General features: G+C 34.8%; 1 long non-coding RNA gene across 1 annotated transcript in view; it reads left to right on the top strand.

Moving 5' to 3' along the window:
* Positions 1 to 13,687, top strand: part of LOC123380549 — a 46,405-nt gene extending 32,718 nt beyond the window's left edge. The window contains exon 3 of the long non-coding RNA XR_006586456.1: positions 12,039 to 13,687. This is a non-coding gene — a long non-coding RNA (uncharacterized LOC123380549). The remainder of the gene's footprint in view (positions 1 to 12,038) is intronic.
* Positions 13,688 to 16,325: the final 2,638 nt, after the last annotated feature.

Raw genomic sequence — 16,325 nt, forward strand, 5'->3', positions numbered from 1 at the left:
ATTTATCTTTACAGCTCTTGTTCCTGTTTGAAATTGCATTATACACCTATTTAATGCCTGCCTTTCCAGCAGGATGTGAGCTTTATAAATATATATCTGTTTTGTTTACTGCTGTATCCTCAGTGTCTACAACAGTGTCAGGCACTGTTAATAAATATTTCTTTCTTGTGTGAATAAATGAGTGGATGAACGAAAGAGAGGAATCCTATCACCACATTCCTCATTTGATTTCATAAGCATTCTGAACATTATAGAGAATATTGTAGGGATCATTTTATATCCATTTGCTGTTATGTAACAGCCATGTGCTTTAATTCAAGAGACCTTGGCAAATTGAGGACTTAACGTATGTATTCATTTTGATGGTTGAGAGAAGAGACTCACTGTCCTGCTGCCCCTGAGGAAACCATGGGAGGCTGGGAGACTGCCCGCAGTGACTGGAAAGAAGGAAGCCTAAGAGAACCACAGAGAAACATAGCAAAAACCTGATGTCACTAAGCCTCACTATAACTAGTGAACCAACCCACCTACCTCTGCTTTTTATTTTTTTTTCAATATATGAAATTTATTGTCAAATTGGTTTCCATACACCCAGTGCTCATCCCAAAAGGTGCCCTCCTCAATACCTCTGCTTTTTAGATACATTTATAATTTTTGAGTACTAAGGCCATTGGGATTTTTAGTATTTGGAATCAAAAGCAGCTTAGCTAATACAGGTTCCCCAGAACTCTCTTTACTGTTACCTGCACATATTAGATTTTTAAGAAAAGGAATAAACAGTGATTAGACTGTATCTTCATCAAAGTTCTCTTTAAAAAATTTTTTTTTAATGTTTTTATTTATTTTTGAGAGAGAAAGCAAGTAGGAGAGGGGCAGAGAGAGACAGGGAGATAGACACAGAATCTGAAGTAGGCTCCAGTCTCTCAGCTGTCAGCACAGAGCTTGATGTGGGGCTCAAACTCATGAGCCCTGAGATCGTGACCTGAGCTGAAGTCAGATGCTCTACCAACTGAACTACCCAAGCTCCCCAAAGTAACTTTTTTTAAAAAGTATTTGTGGACTCATTGAGAAACTAGATCATTGGCTGGATTTTTACTGACATTGTTTTTACACTTTTGTTTTTTCTGTTTGTTGCATATATTTTTAGTTTGTTTCAAGGAATTCCAGTTCTAAGAGATTTTGCTATCTTTGAAGTGTGATTGTCAACACATACTAACTTGATCTCTTGGTTTTGTGAGAAATAAGATTGGTATTTCCAAAATAAACATAAATCCAACTGGTTTTTAAAAAAATAAACAGCATAAGCTATAATAGCAAGCAAAATTTAGACATTGTAATACATGTAAGAAGGTGAAACAAATACATAAATAAATACAATGAGTATCTTGAGCGACCATATGCAAAACAATTATATATAAGTATATATATATCTCATATATTATTTATATATAGAATAACAAGAGATATTCGTGTGAAGTTAATATCAAATCAGCTTTCTCATTGGCTTGAATTATCTCTGAGCTTCAAACAAGCTATATTGTACAATTTTAGGAAAAAGAGGAAAGGAAGATTTATTCTTATAGAAAAATGGCATAAGTAAGAGCAACATAAAACATAAAAATAAGGCAAATAATATGTGTAGGGAGTAAAAGAGAAAAAAAATCCCATTTAAAACTATGTAGTGCAAGAGTTGTTGATGGTATTATATTTATACTCATATGCTTGATGAGTGCAAAGGAAAGGTGCATACATTGTCATCCTCTTGAAGTCTTCCCTAACAAAGGTCATGGACTGGCCCAGGGAGTGATTCTATTTTGATGCTAGACTCTCCCTTTCATGAAAGTTTGATGCTATTTTGGTAATTCATGCTAATGTTAATCAGCCCGAACTTTTGAAAACAATTATAATGAAAACACATTTTTGTGAGTGATACCCTCCTACAAGTTATTGGTTGTGATATTGGTGACAGCCTTTGTAAATGAATTTAGCTTTACTCACATAGTGTTCCGTGGTACACTGAATTTCCCAAAATGCTAGTAACTGTTCAACAACAACAACATAAGAGTGGACTTCTTTTTAAATGCATATGTTAGAGAAATACTAAATTAGTATTAATCCAAATCTTTTCTGAAAAACATATCAGAGATTTTAAAACTCTAATGGGCATTATATATGTCCTTGAGGTGCTTATTTTCAAATTTATGGACACACTTTTAACATCTGAGGAAATTAGTATCCTGAGGAACACAGTTTGGAATTTGCTTCTGTAAATATTTTAAAACAATAGGGGATAGACGGACCATTCTAGGGCATTTGCATCATTTTTTAAAAACCAGTACACCCTGTGAACTTGAGGACACTACTCTCTCTTCTCCTTTTTCCTCCTATGCCAATGACATTTAAAATCCATTTTCACGCCAGCATCTGTGATTGAGCATTAATATGTTTACGGCAATTTAGGAAATCCCATTTGCCCTTATAAATATGCAGAGCCTTCTTATAAAAGACCTTTAAATTATCTTTTTTACTAAAATTGAACCTCAGAACCTTTGTGCAGTTCAGTATATCACCAGCCAATATTTGTTGAGTGCCATGAAGGTTCAAGGGAAAACAAAAATTTATGAGACGGAGTATAAACTGTAAGTCTCTTGATAAAGATGACTGTTGGAGGTAGTCTTAGACCTGGCATACCTGACCATAGCTAGTGTTTTTATTTCTTAATTGACCAACACCCTAGATGATTTTAGTCTTCCAAGACCTCCGATTGGGTTACATAAACTTCCTAGCATGCATCACAGTGGTTTCAAGGTAATTTAAGAAATAAAGAAATGCTGGTCAGGACCAGTAAAAATAAATACTTGGGATAGAAACAAATAATGACATGAACTGGAATTGTATACTACCAAAGTGCTAACAAATTCTGTATTGCTTTGCTTATCTGAAGGGCTGAGCTGAGTGGTTCTGAAGGACTCTTTCAACCAAATACTTAAAAGAAAAGTGACAAATATTTACACGTTCTTTGCCAAAAAATATTAACACAAAATAGTAATTATGTGAAAAAAATGGAAATAGTCAATAAATGTGATTGCCAAAACTTTTCAATTGTTTTAATCCTTCTCAGGTGAATGAAGCAACTGATTCCTGTCATAATGTGGGGCTGTAGCAAATTTCACTCAAAAAGTCCTCCAGCTGTTCATAGATCCTTTTAATTATTTGTAAATCTGGGTTTACCTGGTAATAGCTGAGAAAGTGCTGAAGTTCATTGTGCATAGGATTTAGTGTCACTCACAATATCTTGAAGAACAGAGAAAACTTGTATTTTCTATCTGCCTAATCTTGCCTGTTCCCTGATGTTTGGCTAACTCTCCCTGATACCCCCAATTCCCTCCCATCCTCCTTCATTCTCTCCTCTCCATTTATTTTCTCACCCACTTCACATCAGAATATTTTGCATTATCTCATAATTAGTTCTTAATTGTTACTGGCATTGCCAAGAGTAGACATCTACAAGGAAAACATAAATCTCTCTTCTTAATATTGATTGCCTCTCCTACACAGCATAATTCCAATGTGTGCAAATTCTAGAAGGCCTCTTTCCCATGAGCCAAGACAAAGTGGGGAAAAGAAACACAGATCTCTATTTGGGCGAAGAGCCTTCTAATATACACTTTTATCATCTTCCTTAGTAACTGAACTCAACTGAATGATCTATCTGTTTTAGTCATTTCCTTTTAGCTTCTGTGGCTATGCAACTAAGTTTTGGTGAATGAAATGAGAATTGAATTGCTAAAAGGGATTTAGGGTTCATTCTTTGGAGAAGAGGGAGGCTACTCACATTAATCTTTATTGTGAAGTGATGCTGATGTTAAGATGTTATGGCTGGGGCTGCAGTGGTCATCTTAAATAGGTGGGGAATCTTGAGGATAAAAACAACCAATTGTTGTCCAGAAAGATAGAAGTAGTTGAGGTTCTTCAGGATTTAATGAAGCATTAGATTAAAACCAGGAGTGCCTGCCTTTTGACCTATCTTATGCAAGAGAAAAAAAAATGACTATTTAAAGGGGGTCTTCTTTACTAGAAGCCAAGTACTTATCCGATGCAAATATTTTACTACATGTTTACTTAGCATCCACTCTGCCCTCAGAACTGTACTGTTATGTTTTTTAACTATTTTGATAGTACCTCACATTAAGAATTTGATTTACATAATAATCCAGTATCCATGCATATATTTCTTCTTATGTGTAATGGAAAAATATTTTCACAAACAATATTTTATTGCTAATGTCCATGTATGTTCACTATATCCAATATCTCCATTTTAATATATATGATATTTGAAAATAGATTTGGGTTAATCATGCCAAGAGGAACATAAAGGGAATACAGAGGGGGAAAATGTTAATGCTGATTTAAGCAAAGAAATGTATGCTACGTGTAGAAAGAATAGTAAAGAATCAAACAATATAATAATTGCTACATGCGTGGCAGGGTATTAGATGATTTGCATAACTTGAGCTCATTTGATTTTTGTAGAAAATGCTGTGCATTAAAAGTTTTACGATTTATTTAGTGGACAGTTACAATTCTTTGAAGCAAAGGAACTTTCTCTAAATCATGTAGTTAATGGGTGCTAGAGCCAGGATTCATTCTTAGTTTTGTCTGCCAAGTACATTACTTTATTCGATTCTTCTAGAATTCAATATGTGAGGTTTCTTACTCTGATTTTTTTAAATTGTAACAGTGCTTATTAGCTTGTTCCATTTTCACTTAAATGCTGCCTTTAGAATTTTGAGGACTTAGGAAAAAAGAGTAAATAAGATCAAGGAAAAATATTTTATTAATTTCTGCTGAAAAACACTTCTGAAATAAGGTCATTGATGGGCTAATTCACAAACTATCCTTGTTCAGTGGATTCGCTTTATGTCTTAGGAAGAACCATGTTGTCTCTTGCATGTTTCTGAGCATTGCTGTGGGATTTCATTGATCAGAACTTCATTTTATTTCTCTCCCTTGTTCTTCACATGATCCTTCTGGAAGTTATGAATATTAAGTGCCAAGTCAATTGTTGTTGAATCAGGCACTGGAGTCATAAAGGCATTCTAAATACAGCTGCTACCTTGTGCAAATTATTTAACTTCAGTTTACTTGCCTGTGAGATTGTGATATACATGTACACCCCACAGTAGTGGTTTTAGGATGATATATGTAAAGCAGCAAGCATGGCATGAACATCGACAGTGTGACATGTACAGGCTCCAGGGCACACAGATCCAGTTTCATATACTGGCTCCTTCATTATTATCTGAGTAAACTGGTAAAGTTGCTTAACTTCTCTGAGCCTCTCTTTTCTCTGTAAACATTAAAAATACAACTTTTGTGATAGCTGTGAAATTATTAAATAATTCGTTTGAAATGCTTATTATAAGACATGTTACATCGAAGCACGCAGATGTCAGCACTTGTCATCATTCCTCAATGGATTAATAATGAGTTCATATATGAAATAGACACTCCCAAATTTTTGCAAACAGGTTTTTAGACCCCTTCAGGGAAAACCTATCCAATTAGTGCCGTAAAACTTCCATTTGGAAGAATTATCAAACTCTACATAACAATATAAATACCACTTACATAATCCTATAGTGCCAGTTCTGGGAGAATTTGAGTGACTTCCAAGAAAAAAAGTGGATTAAAAACGATGAAAGATTAAAGCATGTATAAACTTTTGAAGTATATTTCCTGTTCTGATACTTGAATAATTAGAAAACGTATTCAGCATTAAACTGAATACAGAAGTTTTCCCACCATTTGACTTAATGTGATTTAGGTCATAAACTGATTCTTTATTAAATTGGAAGCAAAGTTGAAAAATTCCATCTGGGACATAAAGTATTCTTTATTTGGAGATTCCTTCTTATGAAGTTTTTAATATATTATAAGTCACTTTAATTAAATCTTTGTAAAGATTAGATTTTTTTTTTTTAAACTGCCACTGCTTTAAAAGAATGTTGCTCAAGATTAATCTGCATTTCTGTAGGACATGCACAGACACATGAACAATAAATAAACATTAGGATCTGGAAGTTTTTTGAAACACCACAGACCTAGTTAATACAGTCTGTTGCTTTCCCAATTTAACAGATACTCTATCTGATTAATTCTGTTACCTAAAAGCCACTGAATAGTTCTGTTTTTGAGGCACATTTTATCTACATTTCTCATCTCGATTAGTCCTTTTGTACTGGTACCTTATGTTCAATCTATAACCAGTGGTGTTGTAATTGGCAAGATTGCAATTCATTGTGAGATGTAGAAAAACTTCAAAAAGGGCTCGCAAGGCTTATGTAGAAAGAGTCCTCTCGTCATTTTATTTGCTATAGGCCTAGGAAGTGAGACAGTCTCAGCAACTTTGCAAAGCAACTTCTGACCTGACTGAGATTTAAGACACGGATGATTGGTCGATGTTTACTCTATAGAGCATATTTGATGTTGGTGAGGTAGTTTCCATAAATCCAAAAGGAATCAGTCAGCACTTCCACACAACTATATACCTATATTCTAAATCAAATTTCCTTTTGTAACTGGTTGGTGGAAATCCACTCATTCCTTTCTTTCATTATTTGATCTAATTGATCTAAAAGCATTAGCTAATTAATGCTCAGAGCTGTCATTTTGAAATAACTAATAGCATTATTATTTGCATATATTGTAAAATCATATTTATGCAACTAGATTTTATACAGTATTGGAAATGACTGCTAATAACTCCAAAATTACCTTTCTGTTTCCAATTTAAAACAATACCCAAAATATCATTACTCTGAAAGTACTAGGTTAATCAATAAATATAAATTAATCATTAATAAATTTTCTACCAATATATCTTATTTTGGAGTCCAGAAATTGAGAGCTCTGACTGGAGTCACATGAAATTTAAAACAAGCAAAAATACTCTTTGCATAATCCATTAGTATTTTAAGGCTTCATTTTAGAGATATTGGTTATAAAATTCTTTGCAAAAATACATAGTTGACTGTATTTTGTTTCTCATTTTGAGAGCAGTTTAAAGAGTTGTGCATGCCTGACTATGAGTATGTTCTGACCTTTTCATGCCACATTGTATATCCTACTTATGTTCCATTTAAAGCATTTGATTAAATTTGAGTAAGTTAATAACTGTTGGTGTTTCTTTCTATCGTGCTCTCATCCTTCCATACCCATTATCACTATTTCCTCTACTTTTATCTAAAGCACAAATTTATTGAACCTAGGCTAAGGACCAGTAGCATGTTTGATTCAGAAAGTACAAACATGAAGATGAAGTGGCCTCTGTTCAAGTCCTTCACAGACCAGCAACAAAGATTACACAAATATTAGTAACATCAGGGACGCGTGACAGGTTCTGTGGTGGAGGTATAATCATGGGTGAGTGTGACAGAGAGATAATCATCTCTGCCTAATGAACATCTCAGATGCTGTAATTTTTAAAAATCTTTTTAATGTTTATTTATTTATTTTGAGGGGAGGGGAGCAAGGGGAAGAGAGAGAGAGAGGGAGAGGGAGGAAGAATCCCAAGCAGGCTCCACACTGTCAGCACCCCCCTCCCCCCCATGGGGTGCTCTGTCTCACAAACTGTGAGATCGTGACCTGAGCCAAAATCAAGACTCAGACACGTAACCAACTGAGCCTCCCAAGTGCCCCATCAGATGCTGTAATATTTTTTAAAGGGTCTTAAATTGAGCCAGATTTTTATGAACAGGGAAGAAAGATAGGACTTCTCAGATACATATGTGCTCTGGAATGGAAAAATGCAACAGGTTTTTAAGACCTGATATAACATTTAGGGCTATGGTATCGTAGTACACTGCTGTATAAAACTGTAGATCCTGAATCAGTGTGAGAACTTTATTCTGGTTAAGGGGTTTTAATAACTTCCTCCTCCTACTTTTTCTAAGAAAGTGCTTGGCTGAAGGAATAACAATGGGCCAGTGAAGGTCAAAGAAGAGATTAACTTTCATCTGCAATGTTCTTTGATTTCCAATGGAAATTACTTACTATTTGATAATAACTATTACTATGAATCCTTTTTTCAAAATCATGCATTTAAAACAAATCTCTGAAGGCAGTTGTGTCAAAATAGTAAAGGTTGTTTGTTGATTCTGAAAGGTAAGAATATGAACATTTAACATGTTTCCTCCTTGAACTATTTTTTAATATTTTATAAATCATCTAAAATGTAAGAGAATGTTTACTTACAAAGAGAGATCTTATAATTGGAAATGTGAATGACATATTGATGAAATAAAGCAAAAGGGAAGCAATACCATGTAGGAGGTGAAAGCAGTGATACAAGTAAGAGGCCGTGTGCTTCTGGTGAGAGCAGTGACAGGAGACTGTGTTTACAAACTCAATGTTGTGTCACACAAGAGGAGCGTCCTGCACAATGCAGTCTTCTCCATCACAGTGCGTGGGAGTATTTCTTCATGTAACTAGAGATGTTTTTGTATTGAGATTTGTAGTTAAGGGGTCAGTCAGTGTGACTCTTGATTTCGGTTCAGGGTGTTGGGATTGAGCCCCACCTCAGGTTCCGTGTTGAGTGTGGAGCCTGCTTGAGATTCTCCCTCTCCCTCTGCCCCTCTCCTCCACTTGTACTGTCTCTCTCTAGTATCTAAAATTAAAATAAATAAATAAATAAGAGTTGTCGTTAAATTTGTTACAGTGTTTAAATGAGATCAATAGTGGAAAATAATAATGTGTAACATAAGATAATTTTCAGTTAATTTCTGGATTTTTGTATGAACCAATCTAATACTTTCTCTGAACTCTCTCTGTCTGCCTAAAGACAGATTCTCCAGAAGAAATTCAATTGTCTTAAGTCCCCTTCCTGGACATTTCATCAACCAGGGAAGATTGATCCTTGTTACACCACACCCAGACATACTTCCTACTCTCCCCTAAGAGACCTGCACCCTTCCTTCCCTTTCCCTGTTAAGATGGCATTTATACCTGAATTCTAAGCCACCTTGAGGAATTATTCATTTTTCTCTGCATATCTCCCATGTATACATGAATTATACATGATAATAACTTCTGTCTCTTTTTCTGTTATTCATCTGTTTATTATCACAGGGGTCTCAGCTAAGAACTCAGGAGAGAGAGAAAATTATTTTTGCTTCCTTACATACTCAATCCATGTAATGATCATGGTAGAAAAAGAATATTACTCTCATTGAATAGATGATGGTGATAAGTACTCAGTACCACTCCCCAAGATTTAGATCTAGGAGATGTCAAAGAGCAGATTTTAATCTAAATGTGTGTGACTCTAAATCCTATAATCGAAGTGAAGTTATTTTAATTTATTTCTCAAAGATTTTTCAATCTTTGATATGTCCAGACCCATTTTATAAAGCATATATTGTTTTCAATTTTTTAAGGAGTTTATACTCATATTGGAAGAAGTAAGCATTATTTTATACAGTTACGAAACAGAAACACAATGTGTGTTATATTTTATATAAATACAATAAATACTTATGATGAGCTGAAACCATTTGTGTGGGCCCTGTGGTAGATTGGGTGCATGCAAAACTAACAGAAAGTTTGTTTTTGGATAGTTCTCTCAGTCCATTCAGGCTGCTATAACATAATACCAGGGACCTTGTGGCTTATAAGCATAAAAAAATTATTTCTCACAGTTCTGGAAACTGAAAGTTCAAGATCAGGGATCCCACATAGTCAGGTGAGAGACTTCTTTGTGGTCCCATACTTCTCCTATCCTCACGTGGTGAAAGGGACTGGGGACTTCTCTGGAGCTAAAACATTAGTAAGGAGCTAAACCATTCATAAGGCTCCACCTTCATGACTTAAATACTTTCCAAAGGCCCCACCTTCTAATACCATCACTTTTGGGGGCTAGGATTTCAACATAGGAATGTTCAGGGGATACCAATATTCATACCATAACAATAAGGAATAAATGTTGGACTTAACATGCCCAAAATTGAACTTTATCCTAACATTTAACCTCACAATTATTTTAAATTAACTGTCTATAAACGTCAGTTTCTACATCTTCAAAATGGGGGGTAACAACACCCACTTCACTGTGTCATTGAGAGGGTTGCATAGGAAAATGCATGGGAAAGCGAGAAGCAGATTCATAGTCTAAATACAAAAGGCATTAATATAGGCAATGAAATCTGCATTTTATTTGAATGCCAAATTCCAGTCATGTTAAAGTAGATAAAACCTTTAACCCACTATCAAAAGCTTTCAAAAAGAAAACATTGAAACTATTTGTTTTTGAATTTTAAAATTCTTCATTGAATTTTATGACTCATCAATCTTGCAGATGTTTGTTTGTACAGTTCACTGATGTTCAAGAGATAGCAAAGCTCTGAAGTAAGATTTCTAAAGTTTGGAAAGAAACAGAACCCTAATTTTATCCAACAGAAACCTAGAAATAAAACAAGAGAACAGAAAAGTCATTATTTCCAGAATAGAAAACAGCCATAAGATTCACACAAACAAACTATATTTCAAATATTAAATCCAATAATTTTAATTGGGCTATATTCTTGGAAACTAGAGGTTGATTTTCCAATAAGAGGAAAAAGAGACTCTATTCCTTGTTAATTAGTAATTTAAAAGTGAGTTCTTTGATATTTACTATATGCTATCACCTTAATATTTGTTAACACATTTAGTTCTCATAACAACCCTAGGGGACAGTTGTTTTGAATTTATAGATGAGGGATCCTAAACCCAGAAGGTTAAGTGACTTGCCAAAGGTAGACATGCAACATTAGACAAAGACACTCTGATTCCCGTGGCCTTGTTCTTAGCTATGGAGTTTACGAGATGCTATTTGTGATACTATCTCCTAGGTTACATTCTAGGGACATAGAAGAACCTCTCTGAACCCACTGTCCTCAAACAGACAAACACACACCCTATTCACAGACTTTTTCTCTTTGCCTAGAAGCCTCTTGTTCCAGATAATTCACAAAACACATTCCTTTTTTCCTTTTATTTTCCACACATACAACACCTTCCCAGTGCACTTTCTTGACCACCCTTTTGTGTGCTATCTTTCTACCTAACATGTGAGGTTTTTAAAAATAATGCTTGTTGTTCTTCATTTCACATTCTAGATTTGTCACTTGTATTCTATCCTACCCACTATTTTGAGAAGCAATACTTAAAGTAGTGACTAGCATATTGCAGGCACTTAATAAACTTGTACAGAATGAATAGGTAGTTTTGAGCTCGATGTTAGACTAGCAGCTTTGAATATATTATCTCATTTTCTCTTAAAATATCCTTCTAGGCATGGGTATCATTATTCTACTTTTCACACATGGGGAAACAGATTCAAATATGTCAAATAAATTTAACAGATGTACATGAGTACTAAATATCTGAAACAGGATTAATCCAGGTCTATATAATTTTAAAGTTCTGACTTTTTCCATTACTTTGCTGCCTTTGTGATTGTTCTGGATGAAAAGTCAGGAAAATGATTTTATCTCTGTTGCAAATCATTATTTTATAGCATGATAACATGTTTTAGTATAAGATATCTATTAAACTAAGTCTAGTTTTTACACGGGTGTTTCTTCAGACCATTACAATTAAAGCTCTGATTGTTTTTTCTAATATTACTTTCATCTATCTTAGTAACTCTACTGAGATATGCAATTTAAGGTCTTCATTAAAAAATAATGTGCAATTTCTTGAACATAGTGATTTTAGGAGGTACATTTATCCTTAACCCTGTGAACCCCAGGGCCAAGTCAGGATTGTAAGGCTTTTTTATAACCCAGAATTCAGAGTCTACTCCAAAGTAGCTATGGTTATCTTTGCCCAATTCCAAGAAAAATGAATTGTTTCCTTTTCCTTTGTCTTTGCAAATTTATGTTATGAAATCTTTATGTTCTTATGAAATATAATCATGATATTGTCCTGGGATTTCTTTATAAGTGCTGTACTGCTTGGCTTTAACCCCCTTTTTTTTTTTTTTTTTTTTTTAGGAACACCCGAATAATCATCTTCCCTGCATTAGAATGCCCCTTTGGTTTCAGACAACAGTCATGTGATGTGGTAAGTGCAGAGGTGGTTTCACAAAAAGGATTTTTGTGGGTATAGTTCATAGGAGATGGAATGTTCAGCTAATGCACTCAGATAACTTTTCCATTATTTGCAATAAAACTTGTGCTAAATTGAATATTTCCAACCCTACATAGAGTTTTAAACATATATTAGTGTGTGAGAGGGATTCCTATAAGTTAATCTTGAGCAGCTCCTTTGAGAAAGTTAGGAAGCAAATACCCAGGCTTTTGAAATATGCATTATCTGTATGAATAGTAAATGTAATGAGATTAGAACCCTTTTCCCTCTATCAGTAGTTGTTGGTATTGGATGAAAATATATTTGGATGTGTGATCAATTTGACTGATTGAAGCATTTTGAGCAGCTTTGATATATAAGGTATTGTATAAAATGATATCTGGAAGGTATTCTATCTAGGTTCAACTAATCAATCAATACATTTAGGATCAAAAGCCTTTTAAGATAACATTCAATAAAGTTAAAATTGGCCGCCAAGCAAAAAAGATCTTTTAATCCTGTCACTGATGTTTTTCCCCCACTGAAAGCCTTAGGATTCAGGCTGGAGTTTGTCTTGCCTTGGTTTTCTTTTTCATAACTCCTTTTGGAAGTTTAAGCAAGTCAACTAATTTCACTGAAAAGTTGGATTCTATGATCTCTAAATTGCTTTAAAACTTGAAGTGGATTTTTGGAGATAACCAGTATAAAATTTTTAGAGTTTTGTGCCAGAGCATCGTGAATTAACTGAAGGTCTTGTGGGTAATAGCTAATCCGCTGATGCAGAAATGTGACTTATTACTGAAATTGACAAATGGCTATTGAAATATGCAGCTCCTGCAGCTCAAGGATCTCTGCTTCTGTAAATCTAAGGTGTGGCCATAGAAAATTCTAACACTTTCCGGATAAGTCCAATAGACAGCAGCTGTGAGAAAACTGAGGTTAAGTAAGTCATTTTCTCAATAATTAGAAGTTAGTTTTGGTTAAATTTTGAAAGAAAAGGAAGTACATCTGTAAAATAATGACAGTTCCTTGCTTTCTTGTGTCATTTCTACCTTGACTTATAGATGAAGATAAAAAATTGTTGGTTATCTTTTGAAGGGATATGTTCCTTTTCTAAAATTGAGTGAGACCTATATGCCCACCGGGAGACTGACATTTAATCATAGGCTTATAAAATGCCTTCTCCCCCTCCCCATCTTCCCACCCCCACTACTGGGCTCTCCTGATGTAATATAGGATTATACCTAAAAGATGTGCAGTATGGGAGCTCTATTTATTCAGAAATTCTTAGGAAATCCAAAGACACACAGGGAGATAAAATCAAGGAACAGAGTAAATCAAAGCCTCTGGCACCAACAGGTACAGCAAACATTAAATGCAGACCAACTTCTATTACCAATTTTGTCTGAATTTCAATGAAACTTTAAAAGCATGCTAAACATCTAGAGAAAAGTCATATGATGAAACAAGGTGAGGGGGCCTGGGTGGCTCAGTCGGTTGAGCATCCAACTTTTGATTTCAGCTCAGGTCATGATCCCAGGGTCATGACTTAGAGCCCCTTATTGGGCTCCATGCTGGGCATAGAGTCTGCTGAAGATTCTCTCTCTCTCTCTCTCTCTCTCTCTCTCTCTCTCTCCCTCTCTCTCCTCTCTGTCCTCTCTCTCCTTTCTCTCCCTGTCCCCCTCTCCCCCCCGCCCCTCCCCTACTCATGTGCGCACATGAGTGTACATTCTCTCTCCCTCTCTCAAATAAAAAATAAAAATAAAAAGGAAGAAACAAAGGGACTATCAGAAACAGGCTCAGATACACTATTGGAGTGAGAGGGCTTAGATAAGCCAGTGAAGAAGGCTAGAATGATACATGTCCTAATGGGTTAGAGCTGGGAGACAGCACCATGAACTCATATTGGGCTTCATATAGATTGATATAGTTACATATAAAATATTTATAAACATATGTTGTTGTTATCAACACATATATTTCTTTGCTCTGTCAGCTGATATGGCCTAAAGGAAATGACACTGAAGTAGCAATAATATATTGAGTGCCATATTTTGGTTTCCAATACCATTCTCCAGCAAAGAAAACCAGGTTTCCACAGAGGAACAGCTGATCTAAGAGTGGGGCAGAGAATATATGAGATGATTCTCAAGTATCTAATAGTGCCAGAAAGTAAGTACTCAACACACACACACACACACACACACACACACACACACACACACATACATACTTTGATAGGGGAATGTAAGAAAATCAGGGGAACCAACCAAAGGACAAATGTCCTTTTGTCAAAAGTGGTCAAAGCCAAAACAATTTCAGCAAGAAAAGAAGAAAAGTAGTAGTAGATTATAACTCACAGTATAAAATAAATATCTGTGAATCCATATTGATATACATAAATGATTGAATAAATCAACAAATGAGTGGAAAAAACAACTCTCTTGTGCAAAAGAATTCCAGACAAATATTTATATATTCTGCTGTCAAGGAGGGAAAGCATAACTCTCCACTCCTAAAGCATGTGCTGTACATTGTGACTTCCTTCCAAAGAGTACAGTATTGTGAGAGAAGAAAAATAGTAACTTTACAGTAAGGAAACCTGATGAACATTACCCAGCCAGGTAATTAAGGTCAATGTCAGCAGTGATAAGTTTCATAGATACTATATATCTTTTGTCTGATGGGATAAAATCACTTTCCTTTGTGATCTTGCTCTCCCATAACCTATAAGCTCAGTCTAATTATGAGAAGATCATCAAGCAAATTACAACAAAAGACATCCTACATTATACCTGATCCTTACAACTTTCAATGTCACTGAAAAGAAAATCTAAAACTGTGACCTTCCATTAATAATAAGTGTCAATATTGATTTGTTCATTGTAACAAATGTGCCATACTAATGTAAGTTAATACGAGAAACTGGTTGCAGGGTATATATAATGCTCTGAGATATCTTGTCTAGCTTTCTGTAAATATTACACTGTCCAAAGTTAAAGTCCTTTTTTTTTTTTTTTTTAAGTGAGTCAAGATTGAAAGAAGATCTCAATGGAAGCCAGAATAAAATTTCAGATATTGTAAATGCAGGCCACATAGTATTCAAAAACAAGCCAGAATTATGGTAGCTATGTTTAAGAAATGTGTTCTGAGAAGCTCAGATGCCATAAATAACAATCAGTCTGCTCTAAGCTCTGTGTTAGGCACGTTTATGCATAATATATTATTAAATTAGTAAGATTTAGCAACCATAGACACCTCAGGTGATCCAGATGAATTGAAGAGGTGGGAAGGAAATAGCAGATCAACCAGACTCACTGAAAACAGTGACACGGTTGGAAAAAGAAGTAGGTAGAAATCATTTCTTCAAGGGTGGAAAAGAAGAGATTGACCTGAAATCTGCTTCTACAGCTCCAAAAGGCATAAATATTTGATTTTATTGGCATTTCAGTGACTTTTAACACATAGGTAGGTAGCTCTTTGAATTCAAGTCAATGCTTCAGATTCAAGACAACAAGGATGCTGGTGGAAGGGCAGTGGCCAGGGGAATGCTTCCAAATCCACAGGGTACCCCCAAGGACCACATGGTAATAACTGTTTTGGAGAAATAGTGATGTTTGACTTCACTTTGAAAAGGTTTTAGGCATTGGTTCCAAATCCTGCCCATTTTTCCAATAAAATACATTGTCACAGGCACGTATGAAGGTATTTGAATTGAAAATGTGCCCTAAAGAAGTTTTAGAAACACTGAATAATTTTTGATTAACAATAAGCATGAATTCCATTGAAATCTCATGTAAACAGAATACAAGATTTTCCTGAGAAAAGATTAAGCAGAATAAGACAAATTACGAATATCCACATCCATATTATTTCTTTTCTCTAAATCTCCAAGTAGTTTAGCACAGGGCCTGACATGATAATTTTGAATGGATGAAATAATTTGATCACCATCATTAATAAATCAAATTCTTTTTGTTAATGAAATTTACTTGAAGAACAATATACTTTGTAAGATTTAAATTTATAAATTCCTGCAGGTTAATACTACTTTTGATGAAATGAAAGACTGTGGGTCACAGAGAAACTTAGAACCAAAACTCAATTTTGAGTCTGTCCTGAAGGTCCAAGGATGTGTATGATATTTTTTTTACAAAAATTATTAGTTGTCGCAGAAATAAGTATTGTGGGAAAGAGTACAATTTAATCAA

Source organism: Felis catus, chromosome D1 (genome assembly GCF_018350175.1).
Source record: "Felis catus isolate Fca126 chromosome D1, F.catus_Fca126_mat1.0, whole genome shotgun sequence".
Classification (NCBI taxonomy): Eukaryota; Metazoa; Chordata; class Mammalia; order Carnivora; family Felidae; genus Felis; species Felis catus.